Below are 17527 nucleotides of genomic sequence, written 5' to 3'. Positions count from 1 at the left end.
AAATTGTATTGCTTTCACTTAATTTTTTTATTATTCCTTTTAATTGAACTGTTTTTTCTTCCCTCTCTTCCAAAAATAATTTTTTTATATAAGTAGAAGTCAAAAACTTTATCCTGTTCAAAAGAAACTACTTAACGAACCAAGAAACATTTTTTCACAATGAAAAAATAGAAAAGAAATTTTACGCTTAAAATTTTCTTTCTTTCCCTCAAAAAATCTTTTCTTTTCTTTATCGTCTGTGTGTTTAAGAAGAGCAGCGGAAGTGGCTGAACCTGTTGTTCAAGTTATGATATCTCTGTATAAAATGGCAGAAAATGTTTTCAAAATAACTTAATAAGCATTTCTTTAAACATTTAAATTTTAGAAATTTTATAAATTTCTTCAAACTCCTCGTCGTCATGGTCATCGTGATCGTAACGAGAATCTGTACTAGATTCTTCTTGATCATCCATCGCTTTATCGTTTTTCTCTTCATTTTCCTCGTTTCATGTTTTGTCTTCTACTACTTCTTTTTTTTTCATTTTTATTTTTATTTTCCTTGACAACTGTTTCTTCTTCATAGTTTCTAATTTTATTTTTGGGTGGTAGAAGCCTATCCATCCATTTTGATGTTTCTAAATACTGCGCAGCTTTACAGTACTCTTTACCCCTCTTTATTTTACCACCCGTCTTCTTAATCAGTATTTTTCTTATTTCCTCTTTTATCAAATAATAAATTGGGATGCCTCTCCTATACCATATTAAAAACCAAGGTTAAAATTATTTTTCTATTTAATTCTATATTATTAATTGAAGGGCCTGGGATCCAAACATTGTCTAAAAGCCGGTCACCAGGGCATATGCGCCGGCTCTAAATTGAGTCTTATGTAGTTCCGTCATATAGACGGTTTTAATTATCAAATTTACCCGTCTACCAGCTCTCCTTTTAAAGGAACATTATCACACCCCCTACTTTTAAAATTCCGTTTCGTAGTTCACTTTTCTGAAATAGATGGCGCTTGTATCTATGTGGCCCACTCTGAAGCCGGGTGTACACAAAGAATATTTTCGTGTTTTAAGAGCCTTTTTTTCTCGAAAGAGACAAAAATCTTCAGTGTGCACCCGCATTGATATTAACGGCCGCTTTTCTAGAGAATTGAGAATGGACTCGTCTGGGGGAATTCTAACCATAATTTCTACCATTCCTACTAAGTCTGGTACTTCCTCCTAACTTCCCGCGGGGACCAACTTCACGCGGTTCACGGAATATTATTGCGGTTCATTGATTGAATGTTTGCGTTATAAGTTAGGGTTTTTTCTTAGTTTTATGTGTAGAAGACGTTCTAGCAGTATTGTATTCGGATTTTATGCTAATTAATTAGGATAATATGGAAACAAAAAATAGACCGAAAGTATACAAAGTGAATCTGGGCTTAGAAACATTTGAACGTTGGTCTATGGAAAGGAAAAATTTGGATATACAAATGAAAAATTTGGATCTTTTTTTGTTCAGCAAATGGTAAGCGCAAAAGAAAATTTTAATATACATGTCACTTAAATTTAGAAAATAATCTTTCGGTTCAGGGAAGAACTAGAATATTTGAAGATGGAAATAAAGAAAAAGGGTTCTAAAACATATTCTGTTACCAAAGGTATTATAAATATTCATTAAAATGTTGTATTATTAGAAGTAATAGGAGGTTTCTTATATTATTTTACTTCAGTTATTATTCAGTATTAACTGGCACGTTGTCATATTATTATAAGTTTACCCTAAATGCTCCACAAGTATGGCACTGCCTTTGTTATGTTAGTGGTAGGTTAAGACAGACCGGATATACATATGTTCGGTTATTGCAGTTAGCTTCCTATTTAGTCGGTACTATGTTTTTGATAGCGTGTCCCCAGAGATCACTTATATATACCAATGGGTTTATCTTCTTGGAATTTTCAATAACATCTTTAATAGAGAGCTCCCAGTAAAGGGAAAAGGAGAGTTGACCATAATGGGGAGATGGTTTTTGGTCGTATATGCTATAGGGAGTGCATGTTTATTTTCCTTCGACGGTGATTTCTCTGAATATCTCCTCGGCTATCGAAGAATGGTTTAACCGCAGACCGATATCAGTGACACCCCGCGAGGGGGTGTGATAAGACGCCGGAGTTTCGGAGTGTTTCAACGGCGGATTAGAAATCAAGAATATGGCCCATTCCAAATGCCCGGCAGAGCTTATCGGTGTTCAAGTTCGGTGTTTATCTTTTGAAATAGAGGTAATGGAGGGAAAAGACTGAAATTTTATTATCTGTAACCATAATGGGAAGGCAGTTCTAGTCAGGGGTGTTATCCATGCTAATTTTAATTCAATGGACATCCCCCGAATATGTCCCCTGGTAATTGAAGAGTGGTTTAACCGCAGGTTGTCGTCAGCGACATCATGTATTTCATATGATAAAACGCTGGGGCTTCGGTAATTCTAGTATATATGCTTAAGTATTCAGGCGATCATATTCTCCGCGTGAGTAACCAATTTTCAGAGAGAAGTAACCATAGAGACCGTGAAAAGCACCTAATTACGATGTTATTAATAGGCAAAGTATAGAGATTTCGATGACCACGGTTATATATTTAGGACCATATACATATATATAAGATGGAGATTGGGTGGTAAGTTTTTTAGAGGTGGTTCAAACAAACAAGGTTTTGACGATGAGTGAATAAAGTATTCAGACGATCATATTCTCCGCGTGTGTAACCACTTTTCAGAGATAATCTCTAGGCTGCCCGAAATTAACGCGAGAACCACTTGAACTACTCGAAACAGAATTTGAACTATGTAAATTCCATAAAAAAACACTCCGTGTTGGTCCATTAAAGTTTTTAAATTAAATTTGTGGCTTAAAAATTAAAGTTTTTGTGTATAAATAATAAAAATTCAATCCAAACTGATAACCGATCTTTCAATTTTAAGATAAAAAGCTTACAAATTTAATACAAGTGTTTTTCCATATTTCTGGAAAGCTCTCCGTATTTAGTTATTTATGGTTTGGAGAGAATTTTTATTTTAAAAAAAATTCAATCCAAACTGATAACCGATTTCTCAATTTTAGGATAAAAAGCTTACCAATTTAATACAAGTGTTTTTCCATATTTCTAGAAAGCTCTCCATATAGTACTTCAGTTATTTATGGTTTGAGAGGATTTTTATTCTATATAAAATTGTTGGAATAGATAGAAAATATCATTCTCTCATCAACACATTCTCATCGCAACTATGGATTCTACGACGTCTATCCCAACCATATGCAGTCTGCTGTATACAGCCACCCTAGGATTGATAACCCCGGAGCTAGAACAAACATTCAGAGTTTTTTCTATAATAATTCGCAAATACCATCAGCGATGGCATAACGGTATCTTCCCTGACGAGGGGACCAGTCAAATCAGGGTGAATCTCCCCTATCATGCGAACCTGGAGAACGTTCGGACTAACGCACTAAAAGGAAGTCAAAAATTCATATCGGTAAGATTTTCTTTATTATTACTAGCCTCGTAAGGTACTTTAAAATTGCATTTGAGTTTATATGTAAATATACCTTTAGGTCAAAAAAATCGACATCCCAGTCGAGGGTGAAGTAGAAGTGGTAGACATCCTGAGCTCTCTGGGGATCGAAGTCAATACCTCCATGCAGGGTTTTCCAATTCCACGCTCCACTCAGTTGTCTATCCCAACGGCGATACCAATCACCCACCAGGAACCTATTCCGACAACGTCACCGACTCTGGACCACGCACAACTACAGACGTGTAACAACAACCCTCAAACGTTTTCCAGGGTCGCCCTACCAGAAACACCCCAATCAAACCTCAATCTAAAAAGGTCTAAAGCGACGAGCAAGGTCGGACCCAAAAAGAGGGGTAGGAAAACTAAACCGGTCATCGAGACGGATGCTTTAAAAGATTTAATCACCGTAGAGCAGATCTGTCAGGAGATCATGGACGACCCCGAGGTGGATTAAAAAAAATAATAAAATAAAAAACTGTTACGAAAAAAATAATTTGCAATAAACCAACAATTAAAATTGGACGTGTGTTTTCATCTCTTGATTCACCCTTTAGATTCTATCTCTCGAGTATCTTCGGAGTTTCAAGTTACTGATGAGCGCTGGGTGGTATATAAACCCGCCCAGAGTTTTGTATTTCATTATGAACTATAACCTAGTTAACTAGTTTGTACTTCATAAAATATGTTTCCGTGTGAGGTATGCGGCTTCGATTTTAGGAGAAAAGATACGTTAACGAGACATGTTTGTGAACAACATGAGGGTGTCAAATACACTTGTGATACGTGCGGGAAAAGTTTCGCCCGTAAACCACGTTTAACACGACATTCTCGGATACATGGAAATTTACCAATTACTTGTTCCGTACGCGAACCTACGTCTCCCGAAAGCCAATCATCACCGTCCAAAAACGATCCTACACCGGCCAAGGATGAATCCATGCCATCTAAAAGGGATCCTTTTCACTCGCAGGAGGTTCCCGCCCCTGACGAGAATGATTTTGCCTCCAATGCGGAGGAGATGTTAGCCTTAGGGGATGCGATTCTAAGTGCTAGATTCACTCCACCCGATTGTCAGACAGACCTTGAACGTTTTATGACACCTCTAATTCCTAGTCTCATCAAATATTTGGAGCAACAACTTATTAAGAGAAAGGGAATTAAATGGAATATTATAATTCGAGTACGCTATATTAAAGCACTACCCAACGGTTATGAGATAGAGCACACACCATACCTACGAAGTACAACTAGGACTACGCTCTTAGCGGATCAATTTGAGAATCAGATCAACGGGTGTGTTCAAGCTATTTGTAATCGGATGCAAGAATTCCAGGAGCTAGGGAGCAATTGGGTGGTAGATAAAATTCTTTGCCTACAAGTGGATGTTATCAAGTATCTCCTCCTACATAGCCACCCCCGAGGGGCTTAGAGAAACATAGAGCGTTCTCAACATAAAATCACACGATGGTATGTGTTTTAAATGGGCTTGCCTAGCCCACCTCCATCCCGTTGAGTTGAACCCGAATCTTGTCTCGAGATATAAGCAACATGAGAATGAATTAGTCTGTTCGGAAATAAGTTTCCCCTTTTAGTTAAAAAACTTCGAGTTTAAAAACAAGCTATCGATTAAAGTGCTTGCTTGGCTCTCGAAGTTGGGGACGCAAGCTAGATGGGGTGTTCTCTCTTTCCCCCCCTTGCTTTGGCTTCCCGCTCGCGTTCTTAACTCTACACACGCTAGCTTGGGTCCTCATCAATGCGATGTATCACACCTCGTCGGTGGTGAGAGCTGGTAACCACTACGTTGTGTTGGGCTAAGCGGATACGCGTCCTTCTCAAGCCAAGGTGTTGAGGCATCGTGCCGAGGGCTGCATGGTACCGGGGAAGTAAAACTACGGTATCGCTAACGATCCCCTCGGGGCACCAGGCGACACCCCGTTGTATCTAGCCTTCCACCCGGGTGGGGGACTACCAGGGGGTGACCGTTTACTTACCCCCTTACTCGTGGGATTCTTATGGATAACACATCAAAAAACAGCTCTAAAACTACAACACCTACGGTGCAGGGGTCTGCTCAGGGCAGAACCCACACTGATACCACTACGCTAGGGCCTGTATCCAGCGATACTCGTGCCGATTTATCGGTGCGTGTGACTGATAAGGCTTCGAAACGTACCGTGCGACGTCGCCGTAAACTACAGATTGCTCGGGAAAAGGCGGTGCGGTACTGGGTACTGTTCATCGATGGCCCCTCGCTGGACGCCATTAAGAATGCTGGTTTCGTGGGCTTCACTGGAGTGGACAAGGGTTCCCTCAAACTCCCACAGCACACGGAAACCACCAAAACCACTGCAGCCGAATCTACGGCAGGGGGTGGGACTAGCGAGATGGGGGATCTCGCTGTGGAGCTCGCTGGTGTCGCTCTAGGCACAGGGGGAGGGGGTGGCTCATTCGGAAGCTTGTTCATCCATGGATGAGTCCACCCTACTGGAAGAATCGTATGGGACCCTTCGGGATCCAGCCGATGTGCGTTCTAGTGGTCCTGATGAGGGGGAGGATCTTGGGACAAGGAGCTTGCCTGTCGGTGGGGGAGGTGCCACTAGCCGTCTCGGGACCGATGAGGTGTAGCTAGGACCCTTCTGAACCCCTCTCTTAAGGACCATGGGGACGCTACGTGCAATTCAAATCAATCTGCACCATAGTAAGGCGGCCTCTGCGGTACTCTGCAGGAGGTTTGCTATAGAGGGTCTGGATCTTGCCCACATACAAGAACCGTGGATTTGCCATGGCAAAATCCTCGGTCTTGACGCGGCGGGGTCACTATTTTATGACCTTACTGCTGCTAGACCTAGGGCGTGTATTCTGGTTCGGAGGGATCTTTTTTGTATAGAGATACCGCTGTACACGTCCCAGGACACGGCGGCCGTGAAGCTAGTCCTGGCCACTGGGCATGCCAAGTTGACTATCACGGCTGCCTCTGCCTACTTTGCCCACGATTCGGACTCTCTCCCGACAATTGAGGTGATAAATTTGGTCAATCAATGTGAAAAGAGAGGGGACAAACTAATCATTGGCTGCGACGCCAATGCTCATCACATCACGTGGGGCAGTTCTGACTGCAACAGGAGAGGTAATGATTTACTAGAATATTTAGTTGGTTGTAAACTTTATATTCTTAATCAAAACAATGAACCTACTTTTGTTACTTCTAATAGAAGGGAGGTCATTGACCTCACGCTAGCCACGGAAAACCTCGTGTCCTCCGTGTTTAACTGGCATGTGTCCAATGAGCCGTCTCTGTCGGATCACAGGCACATCTGCTTCACTGTCGCGACTACTTCTGTCCCGGCGAGGACGGGGATACGCAATCCAAAACGGACCAATTGGGCCGGCTATAGGGAAGACCTAATCCTACGCTACGGAGATGGTCACACCCCTAAACTTATTTCACCTAAGGGTCTTGATAGGGCTGCTGGTGACTTACAGTGCTCCATCATTGAGTTGTTTCACCGTAACTGCCCACTTAAGACCGTTTGCTGCTCGAGGCTTGTCCCTTGGTGAAACGCGGGTCTCAGCCGGCTTCGGAAATACACGCGCAGGCTCTTTAACAAAGCCAAGGGCACGGGTGACTGGACTGGATATAGGCAGTCCCTTAATACCTACAACAGGGCTTTTAGAGCTGCTAAGAAGGACTCCTGGCGGACCTTCTGTGAGCATGTCTCCAATGTCCTTGTCTGCTTTTGCAGGCGGGCTTAGACTACATCATCTCTCCGTTATGCAAGTTCTATAGACTTTGTATGCCTTGTGAATGGAAAAGCTCTAAGGACATCTTTATTCATAACCCTGGGAAATGTTGCTATCTTGAGGCGAAGGCATTCAGACCCATATGCCTGACCTCCTCTATCAAAATTCTAGAGAGGGTGCTGGCTATCCGGTGGCAGGCGTAGTGGGTGCTGGCTATCCGGTGGCAGGCGCATAGGGTGCTGGCTATCCGGTGGCAGGCAGAGAGGGTGCTGGCTATCCGGAGGCAGGCGTAGTGGGTGTTGGCGATCCGGTGGCAGGAGGAGAGGGTGCTGGCTATCCGGTGGCAGGCGCATAGGGTGCTGGCTATCCGGTGGCAGACGAAGAGGGTGGTGGCAATCCGGTGGCAGACGAAGAGGGTGCTGACTATCCGGTGGCAGGCGTAGTGGGTGATGGCGATCCGGTGGCAGGCGTAGTGGGTGTTGGCGATCCGGTGGCAGGCGTAGTGGGTGTTGGCGATCCGGTGGCAGGCGCATAGGGTGCTGGCTATCCGGTGGCAGACGAAGAGGGTGGTGGCTATCCGGTGGCAGACGAAGAGGGTGCTGACTATCCGGTGGCAGGCGTAGTGGGTGTTGGCGATCCGGTGGCAGGCGTAGTGGGTGTTGGCGATCCGGTGGCAGGCGGAGTGGGTGTTGGCGATCCGGTGGCAGGCGGAGTGGGTGTTGGCGATCCGGTGGCAGGCGGAGTGGGTGTTGGCGATCCGGTGGCAGAAGGAGTGGGTGTTGGCGATCCGGTGGCAGGCGCATAGGGTGCTGGCTATCCGGTGGCAGACGAAGAGGGTGGTGGCTATCCGGTGGCAGACGAAGAGGGTGCTGGCTATCCGGTGGCGGACAGAAGAGGGTGCTGGCTATCCGGTGGCAGACGAAGAGGGTGCTGGCTATCCGGTGGCAGACAGAAGAGGGTGCTGGCTATCCGGTGGCAGACGAAGAGGGTGGTGGCTATACGGTGGTAGACGAAGAGGGTGCTGGCTATCCGGTGGCAGACGAAGAGGGTGCTGGCTATCCGGTGGCAGACAGAAGAGGGTGCTGGCTATCCGGTGGCAGACAGAAGAGGGTGCTGTCGATCCGGTGGCAGGCGAAGAGAGGGTGCTGGCGATTATCAGAAATATATTACTTTATACGAAGTTCACTTCTCCCTACCTCGCGCCGGCCATCATCTATGAAGTATTTTTACAGGCTAGAAACGGTACCGTTCCTCCCGAACAGCGAGGCAGAGAGGTGAAAATAAAAACACTAGCGTCGCGTAGTGAGAAAAATGTGCTTTTCTTACAATCGTATCATGGTTGTATCTTATGCAGCGGTTTCTCACTTGCGCGAAATACAGTTGAATCCCGCCGTTTCTAGGAAACGTCAGATTATCTTGGCAGTGGCCATTTATCACAGTTCTCTCTCGGGAGGAAAAATGTTTCTCTTCGCGACTAGCGCGCGTCGGGAGGGGGAAAAATTCACACCTCTTCACTCTTGCATAGTTTTTTTTTGGATTTCTCTTCATAGATGATGCCCACGGTACTAACCATTATTGAAGTGAACTTCGTGTAAGGTAATATATTTCTGCTTTAAGTTTACTGAGTAAACCTTGCTTTTAAGTCGCCAAGGTGATTTCCCCTTTTTTGGGTAGGTCGGAAAGTTTTTGGGGGTAAGCCCCATCCTACTAATATTTTTCCCAAGCGACTCTAGTTTTTCATTTGGAAGCTTGTATTTTCATCTTGGGTGGTTTTTACCAATAGTACCTTTCCATTCACTTCCATACACTTTTACTTTCCCCTTACGTCATTGGTATTTTTGGAGGATGGAAAGGCACTAAAGGGGTTTTTGAAATGCTCCAAATGAAAAACTTTAAGCCTGGGTTTTTACATTTTTAACAGAAAATAATTCCACCAATACTTATACACTTTTGATAATTAAATATTTAACACCATCTCACCTCCCTTATCTCTGATCAAACTATCATATTTGGCGAAACTATCAATTCTTCTAGCTATATTTTAGACTGGCATTAAGTTATTAGATAGATTTAGTCCCTCTCAACAAATCATAGATGGTCAAACTATCAAATCTTCCTTCAATATGTTAGAATGGCTCTCATTGTTAGATAGATTTTTTGCCTATCAAATCATACTGAAATCTTTAGAAACGACTAAATTAATCGATTATTTAATTTCCGGACTTTAAATTTGATTGTTTTCCATCAAATTCATTTGGTCTCTACCTAATTTTACTCTGTTTAATCGATTCCTGATATTTCCTGATTTTGTAGAATTTCTAATATTTTCATATATTCATATAATTTGCATAATCTCATTTCTCAAGTTTGACTTATAACCGTCTACAGTTCAAAAGCTGCTATCCAAACTTTTTCAAATTATTCGCCCTTGATTTAATCTAAACCATCTACTATAAACGGTTAACTAATAATAATTAAAGGCAAAAATTGCAATTAAAAACTCTGGGTAATAAAAATCAGAAAATCTACACTTTAATTTATCTGCTTCTACGTTTGGATGATTTCGTGGAATCGTTCTTCCTCCTCGAGTAGTCGTTCACATCAGTGACAGCACGGAGCTTCTATATACAAGAAGCTCCGTCTTCACAGTTTGAACTGTTGAACCATCGTTTATTTTATTTTTAGCCACATCGTATGATGAACATATACGATGTGTGGTGGCCTGTTGTTGGCGGTGAAGGTGGTGGTGGTGGCGGCGTCGTCGTGAAAGAGAATTGCCTTAGACAGTATAAAATGTTTCGATCGTCATTGAAGGGAGAGTGAATGGGAGAGAGTTGAGGTGAGGTGATATTTTTCGTTCGTCTGCTTAAAAGGAAGGAAATTATGATGGTTAGGTTAAGCCATGTACCCTCCCTTAAAAATTCCTCTTACCCGTCGACAATAAGAGTTTCACGCTCCCCTATTTTAACATTCAAAGAAATCGAGGGAAATTTTGAAAGCAAAAGCAAGTATTCACTGACGTTCTTTTTAGAATGGTCTTAAGGCACCGGGATAGTACAATTATTGCGTGTTTTCCCGAATTTTTTCTCTTTCAAACTCTTCTGACCATAAGTTCATGTTAGAAATTTATAAGAAGCGATAAGTTTGCATCGGTATGTCTATGTTGTAAACTCATCGAGGGGATAATCACTAAAACTATCTGTTCTTCGATTCGCCGGAATATTACAATTACGGCATAAGTAAGTTTATACGGGTAATAATTCTATCACCGTTTAGGGTAACTAGGGCATCGAGGGGCTATTCACTCTGATTTTATGCACGGTCAATTATTTAAGCATTGTAAAAGATAGCGCTATTCACTCATTAGGGTAGGGTATAGAGGGGCTATTCACTCGTACGTTGTGGCTACTATTACGAGCCCTTGGGTCGCCTTGTTATTTATTTATTTGAGAGGGTTATAACGACCACCAAGTACAGAATCTTCTTATAGAATAAACCTACGCTTGCTAACGTTCAAATATATTAAAAACTTCGATATCATTCAAAAAACGACTTATCTTTCTAGAAATTTTCATAACTATCAAAATTGCCTATCAAAGATTAGTTCATAATCTTTTCAAAATGAAATCAGAAAACAGATGTCGCCAAATAAAATCACTCAAAAAATCAATATATTTCTCAAGGAATAATGCCTATAATTTTTTATGATTTCTAAAAGATGGGGTTAGTAGCCAGATCACGTTGAAAATCGATATTTTTCTCTAGAAGATTTCAACGAATCAATGAGTCATATCAACTTCGAGTGCACTTTCTAAGCTATCAAACTCAATCGATCATTATAATTAAAATTTTTCTTGAAAATAACTATCAAAATTGATACTTTGATTGGGGCAGATTTAGTTTTCTATCGTATCAATTGGTAAAACTATCAAATGATATGATAGTGCCCAACTATGGACCCGGCAAGTCCAGTTTTCCACTACGAACACATGGACTCGCAACCTAAAAATCAGGACTCGCACACCTCCGGTAAAAAACTATTTAAATTTTTAAAAATGTGGAACATTAAACGTGGAATTCATAAAAATATGATTTTAAATGATAAATTTTTAAAACGGTATGTTAAGAGTTTTGAAGCATAAATTGTCCCACTTCACGCATTTTTTCTTTATTTTTCTTCAATTCCTCATTTTTCATCTCTAACTGCAAAAGTATCAAAATGAAAGGATCACACGTCACGTCAGCCTATTCAATTTATACTTCTAACTTGACAATTCCGCGGAGAAAATATAAACTAAGACCATTCAACACGGGTGGACTAGAATGGAGATACGGCTGGGAGGCGCGTGGTTCTTTTAGGGCAGCGCTTCTCTAGCGCCGCCACCCCGCGACCAATATTGAAACTTGTTCTATTTTGTCAATTTTATGTTGATGAGCGCACCTAAGACCATAAGAGCTATCTCAGAAGCCTTAGTGTGACGTCACTCATAGAACCAAAGCGGTAAAAAAACATGGCCACCGCTCACTGAAGAAACTAATCCCTGGACGTTTCACCTAGGCACTGACGTCACAACTGAGACACGAGGCGTGGCTCATTCAGGGCAGCTCCTTTAAACCGTCACGCCCCGACCCATATTGAAATTTATTCGACTCAAACCACACAGCCATAAGGCTTACGAGTCGAATTAAGTTTCGGGACTCTCCCGCTAGGGGCGACGACAGGCCATGCCAATAGAAGAACGGGGTCCGTTTTAGCTTATACTTTGTTCAGTTCATCTGTGTTCAATGGTCTTAGATATAAACAACCGAAACATATCAACTTACTTTCTGTTGTAGATCATTTATCTTTGAAGTAAGGCCTGTTAAGAAAATAGAGGCGGTTACGCTAAATAATTTATAACCTTGAGTATTTAAGAATCTCCGTATATGACTTAATTTTGATTGATTTGTCCTTATCTCCGTTTCGCTTACCGAGTTGTCTGCCCACATTTTCAAGCCTGACAAAGTACATAAATACTATTAAGGCGCCAAAAAAAACCCTATGCTAATTTAAAATCAGTTTTTTAGAAGCATTTCTACGCATGACCATGCAGTGGCATGACACTTTATCGTTGCGTGTTACTAATTTTAAAAATAAGTTCGTAAGATACGTTACAAACTGGAGTTTGTCATGAAGTGACGCGGGTCATAGATTCTCGTAAAGCGACGCCTTGTGAGGCGCTGCTATCATAGGCTTAGTAATGCTGACTAAAGCTAGATTCCCACTCGACGGAAAACCCGGCAGAAAGGGGTTCGACCAAAAAATCTTTACGACCGACGAAATTGTCGTTTGGCCGGGTGTAAGTGGTGTTCTATTTTTTCGGTGTCGCAGCCAATCAAATTATTCCACAGACTACGCCATAAATTTCAAGAGCGCACACGTACGCGAGATAGATTTATAGCCGCCATTTTTTTTGTGGTTGACTAAGGCTTATCGGAAAAATGCCTCCAAGAAAGAAAAATGAAACTAATGGAAATAAAAAGAGATTAGAGGTTAATAACGAAGACTTTATTGAGGAAGTTAGAAAATATCCCTTCTGGTACGTTCTACGCGATAAGGGGGAGAAAGATACCAATTCAGAGTGCAAAATAGAAACCACTCAAATCTGTCACGTGACCCAAAACTATCTTCCGCCAAACTCAAAATTCAGTCGTAGTGTGAACGGTCTAACGCCGGAAGTTAAATTTATACCGTCGACTGCGTGATTTCCGCCGGCTTTTTTCGGTTACGCTGGACAGAAATTACGTTGAGTTAGCTCTCTATTTTTTCGGCCGCGTTCACCGTTAACGCTCTGCGCGAGCCAATCAGTAATAAGCTTGAGTCGTGACGTCATTTTCGACCACGCAAGAGGACGTCCGCGGTCCGCCATGTTTTTATTTATTTAGTTCCTAATCGAGTCAGTTACTATCGCTAAGAATGCCGTAAGTTTTATTGAAGAGGTTCGGAACATTCCATATCTTTAAGATGTGGGAAACAAATATTACAAAGACCAAAAAAGAAAGGCAATAGATGGGCCGCAATTAGTGCAATGTTCAGTTTTTGTCTGGTAAGCCTTGGTTCCGTTATGCGCGGGAACTGTGTACGCTAAGTGAAAACGCTATAACGCTGCCGCTGCCGCTGGGTGGCAACGTAAAAAACTTATCTGACATTTGACGTCCAGCTGCAAAGCAGTTTTTTTTCGGTCAAGTGAAAACCATGCTTTAGTCTCTAGCATTACGAAGTATAGGAAGTGTCATACTTAATCTTATAAACTTATGTTTTAAACCATTAATTATTTCACTTTTCAGGTATTTAAAAGCTAATTACTTTCTAACTATAAAAAAGCTGCTTCTATTTAGGCCCAAAATTTTGGGCTTATATAGTGTACATGATTTGGTGAGATATACAAGGCCAAATTTTGGGCCTAAATAGCCTATTATTTTATCAGTACTATTTTCAGGTATAAGGGAGTTGAGATGGATTGGAAATGATGATGGGCGACCTGCGGCACCGTATCTCTCCCAGTGTACCTCGCTCGCACACGCCCCTACCCTTCGGTTCGGTAGGCGATTGCTAAGTGCTGCCGCGTAGCGCCATTTTAATTGTACGAGAACTAGCTTCTATTTTTAAGATAGAGCCAGGAGCGTCCTTTACAATTTTGCCCGGTACGACCCTAGCTAACCGCTGAGGATGCTGGGAGGACTACGGTGCCGTATAAATTCCAATTCAAATTAAGCGCACTTACCCAGCATATTTAGTTTCGGAATCCAATTTCTTGCATTGGGCCTTTAATTCCTACAATCTTTATTTAATTAAAGAAATACTTGAATTAACGTTTAACGCTTAAATGAAACTAGATCTTAAGTTCTCTGAAATTTCATAAGTTCTCTCCGTCATACGTTCATTCCATAAGTTTGGGCACTGGGTACAGACTGGAGCTTCTCACGAAGTGGCCTAGGTAGTTCATAGATTCAGGGTAAAGCGACGTACGCCTGGTGAGTGGGGCGCTGCTGTCAAAGGAGGCTTAGTAATGCAGACTAAATAGGACATAGATGCGGAAGTCTTGCAAAATTAACCACCACCACCGAGTGTAACCAATTGACTCGCTTCCGTCGTTCTCCCTCGAACTAGTTATCTCGAGTACTGTAAGTCTCTCAGTAGCGTTACGAACTTGTAAAGGAAGTGCACTCATACTTATGAAGGGAACATATCACTTATAAACTTAAGCTTTACTTACTTCATTAGAGAAATCATCTTCAATTGTTGAATTTGATAAATAAGGACTGATCCTAGAGAGCGAGGAATCATTGGAATTTTCGGAGTTGTTTTCAATTACCTTTTGGAGAATTGCCCTGAAACGAAAAGAAAATAATTCCAGTTGAAATTGAATTTAAGAGTTTCAATGAATATAAATAATTATCGTACAGATAATTAAGTGACGTGGGTTGAGAGTTTTCCATGGCGGAAATCAAGCGTGATGACGCAGACCTCAGGACAGCAGGTGCATTGTTAGATAGACCCAAAGCTAATAGGCTTTCCAATTTATTTTCCTAAATATAAATTTGAAAACGGTAACAAAATTCAGACCCAAAGCTAATAGGCTTTCCAAATCATTTTCCTAAATATAAATTTGAAAATTGGAACAAAATTCAGAATCATAGGTAACAAAATGCCAGGGAGCCCAGCCAAAAATTTAAATTCCTTATAGGAAAAAAATTGGATTTTTTTCCCCGGAATGATGGGATTTTATAGGCAAAAACAGTGTTTTTTTGGAAAATATAGGACCAAAAATGCTTTTAAAATATTCCTGAATTTTACTAAAATCGTTTAAAATTCCCAGAGTATTTAGTCAAAAATGTATTTCCAGGTTTCCATGAACCCTGGTTTAAGCATTGCTTAAAATAAAAAAACTTTCACTTACTTCATTAAATTTTCTTAGAAGTTCTTGAACCTCAGGCGTGAAGATATCCCTGGCGTTAATTAATATATAAGATGCTTGAAGAGCAATGACCATGCTAGAATTAATGAACAATTAAATTTTAGAATTTTGCAATACCTTACGCCGTAATTACCCCAGTTCGCCCTTCTTCTTATGGCAATTAAAAATCAATTTCGGCTCGAAAACCGCGGTAATAAAACTATTTAATACTTGGGCTACGACCTTGCGGGATTCTATATTTTGGCAAAGAACTAAAAAAAAATCAAAAGATTTCTTTCAGAAGTTCATGGCATTAACAGCATCGACGTTAGTTTATAAGTGATATGTTCCTTCCATAAGCATGACGTCACTATACCTATACAGTTCATAATGCTACTGAGAAACTTACACAGCTCGAGATAACTAGTTTGAGGGATAACGACGGAAGCGAGTGAATTGATTAGGCCTACACTCGGTGGTGGTGGTTAATTTTGCAGAACTTCCGCATCTATGTCCTATTTAGTCTGCTTTACTAAGCCCCCTTTGACAGCAGCGCCCCACTCACCAGGCGTCGTTTTACCAGAATCTATTCATGACAAGTTCCAGTTTGTAACATGCAGTGACAAACTTGTGGAACGGAACATATCTTATGAACTTAGGCTTCTAGTAACTATAAGACCAGTCCGCATAATGAAACATTCACGAAATATCTCCGAATGATGAAATTATAGGATAGTATAGAACAGGTTGAAGAACACAGGATTTTATAGGAATAATAAAACTCGGTATTTACTCGAGACTAAATTTAAACATTGTACTTGAATATTTAAGACATCAGTCGCTGAACTGTTAATTTCCTTCTCGAGAAAAAACTGGTTGATTACTTCATGAAGCTCCACTTTCTTAACAGAGACCAGGATTTCATTGGTGACGCCATTAATCTATTAATTAGCATCGCATTTAATGGAAAAGTGGAGGTAACAAAACACTATGCCTTAAAAGAACGGCCTTTTTCTAAACATATAAAAGGAAGCAAATATTAAAATGAAATAAGTAAATGATCTCTTAGTACAATATGATAATTCAATTACATTCAATTAGTCTTAAAAAGGATCAAGGAATACTGCCTCGCCTTCCGTGGCGTCTGCTTTAGTGGCATCTGCTAAATCGAACCTCTCTTACCCCAAACGGAATTGGTTGAATTCTCACAGGCCGAGAGAGGTAAGGGTAAGGTTAGTTCGATTTAGCAGACGCTACTAAACCTGCAATGGCGGATGGTGGCGCAGTAGTCCTGGATTTTTTTTAAAACTAATTAAATGCTAATGTAATTTATTAATTTAATTTTTATGTTTAATTCCTTTTATATGTTTAGAAAAAGGATTCCGTTCTTTAAAGGCGTAATCAGTTATGTTAGCTGAAGTTATCCTTTATTTTTCTTCAATTTGAAAATATTATTAATTTATTCTCCATGTTATAAATACCTTAATAACTTCTTTAATAATTTGAATAGCGAGGAGTGGCAACTTGTCATCAACGCCTTCCTTTAACCCTTTTAGCAGCCACGTTTTTAAAACTTTGAAGTTGGAGTTACGTCGAGTAGCGTTTAAGAACAGTTCTAAAAACTTTGGGGTGCATTTTCGTAAAATACACAGAAGGAACTCGCATGTCTGCAAAATAATTAGAAATAAAAAAGTACTTCTTAAACTAGTTCCTTCTAAAGTACCAATTATTAACAACACAAGTTCATAAGATTATGTTCATCGATAAGTTAGTAACTGGTTAAACATTATAGCTCGTCATGAAGCGAGTGAAGTAGGTCATAGATTCAGGGTAAAGCGACGCCTGGTGGTGAGGCGCTGCTGTCAAAGGCTGAGTAATGCAGACTAAATAATAATAAGATGGATTGCAAAATTAACCACCGTCGTTCTCGAACTAACTCGAGCTGCAAGTCTCCAGCATTACGAACTTGTATAGGAAGTGCACTCGAACTCGAGATTGCCAGTTTAGGGACCTCAGTCTGTCTTCTCGCCTAAAGGCTTTCAGCAAATACGAGATCTTTGAAGCCCGGGCTTGAACATCCTCCAGGAGGGTTATGTCCCGAACACGATAGGGGTTCCATAGGCAAGAGGCTGATTCCAGTAATGGTCGAATAAAGGTCGTGTAGATTGAGGTCAAAGTAGTTAGGGACTGGCCAGAAAGGTTATGTTTAATTACGGCCAAGAGGCAATTCGCACGGGTCACCGTGCGAGAGACATGGGAGTGTTGGTCAAGGTTAGCTGTTATAATTGTACCCAAGTCGCTGTGTTC

At 41.0% G+C, this 17527-nt stretch overlaps 1 protein-coding gene across 2 annotated transcripts in view; it reads left to right on the top strand.

Moving 5' to 3' along the window:
• Nucleotides 1-1135: 1135 nt before the first annotated feature.
• Nucleotides 1136-17527, top strand: part of LOC149621429 (uncharacterized) — a 29613-nt gene continuing 13221 nt past the window's right edge. For both annotated transcript variants that reach the window (XM_089853699.1, XM_089853698.1), the window contains exons 1-3: nt 1136-1498; nt 1564-3500; nt 3580-10122. The gene's annotated coding sequence lies outside the window, so the exon portion shown is untranslated. The remainder of the gene's footprint in view (nt 1499-1563; nt 3501-3579; nt 10123-17527) is intronic.

This window comes from Phalangium opilio, unplaced genomic scaffold, assembly GCF_054372755.1.
Source record: "Phalangium opilio isolate 3A_F unplaced genomic scaffold, DU_Popi_V2 ptg000204l_1, whole genome shotgun sequence".
NCBI classification, from domain to species: Eukaryota; Metazoa; Arthropoda; class Arachnida; order Opiliones; family Phalangiidae; genus Phalangium; species Phalangium opilio.
This window is presented reverse-complemented; position numbering and strand designations above follow the sequence as displayed.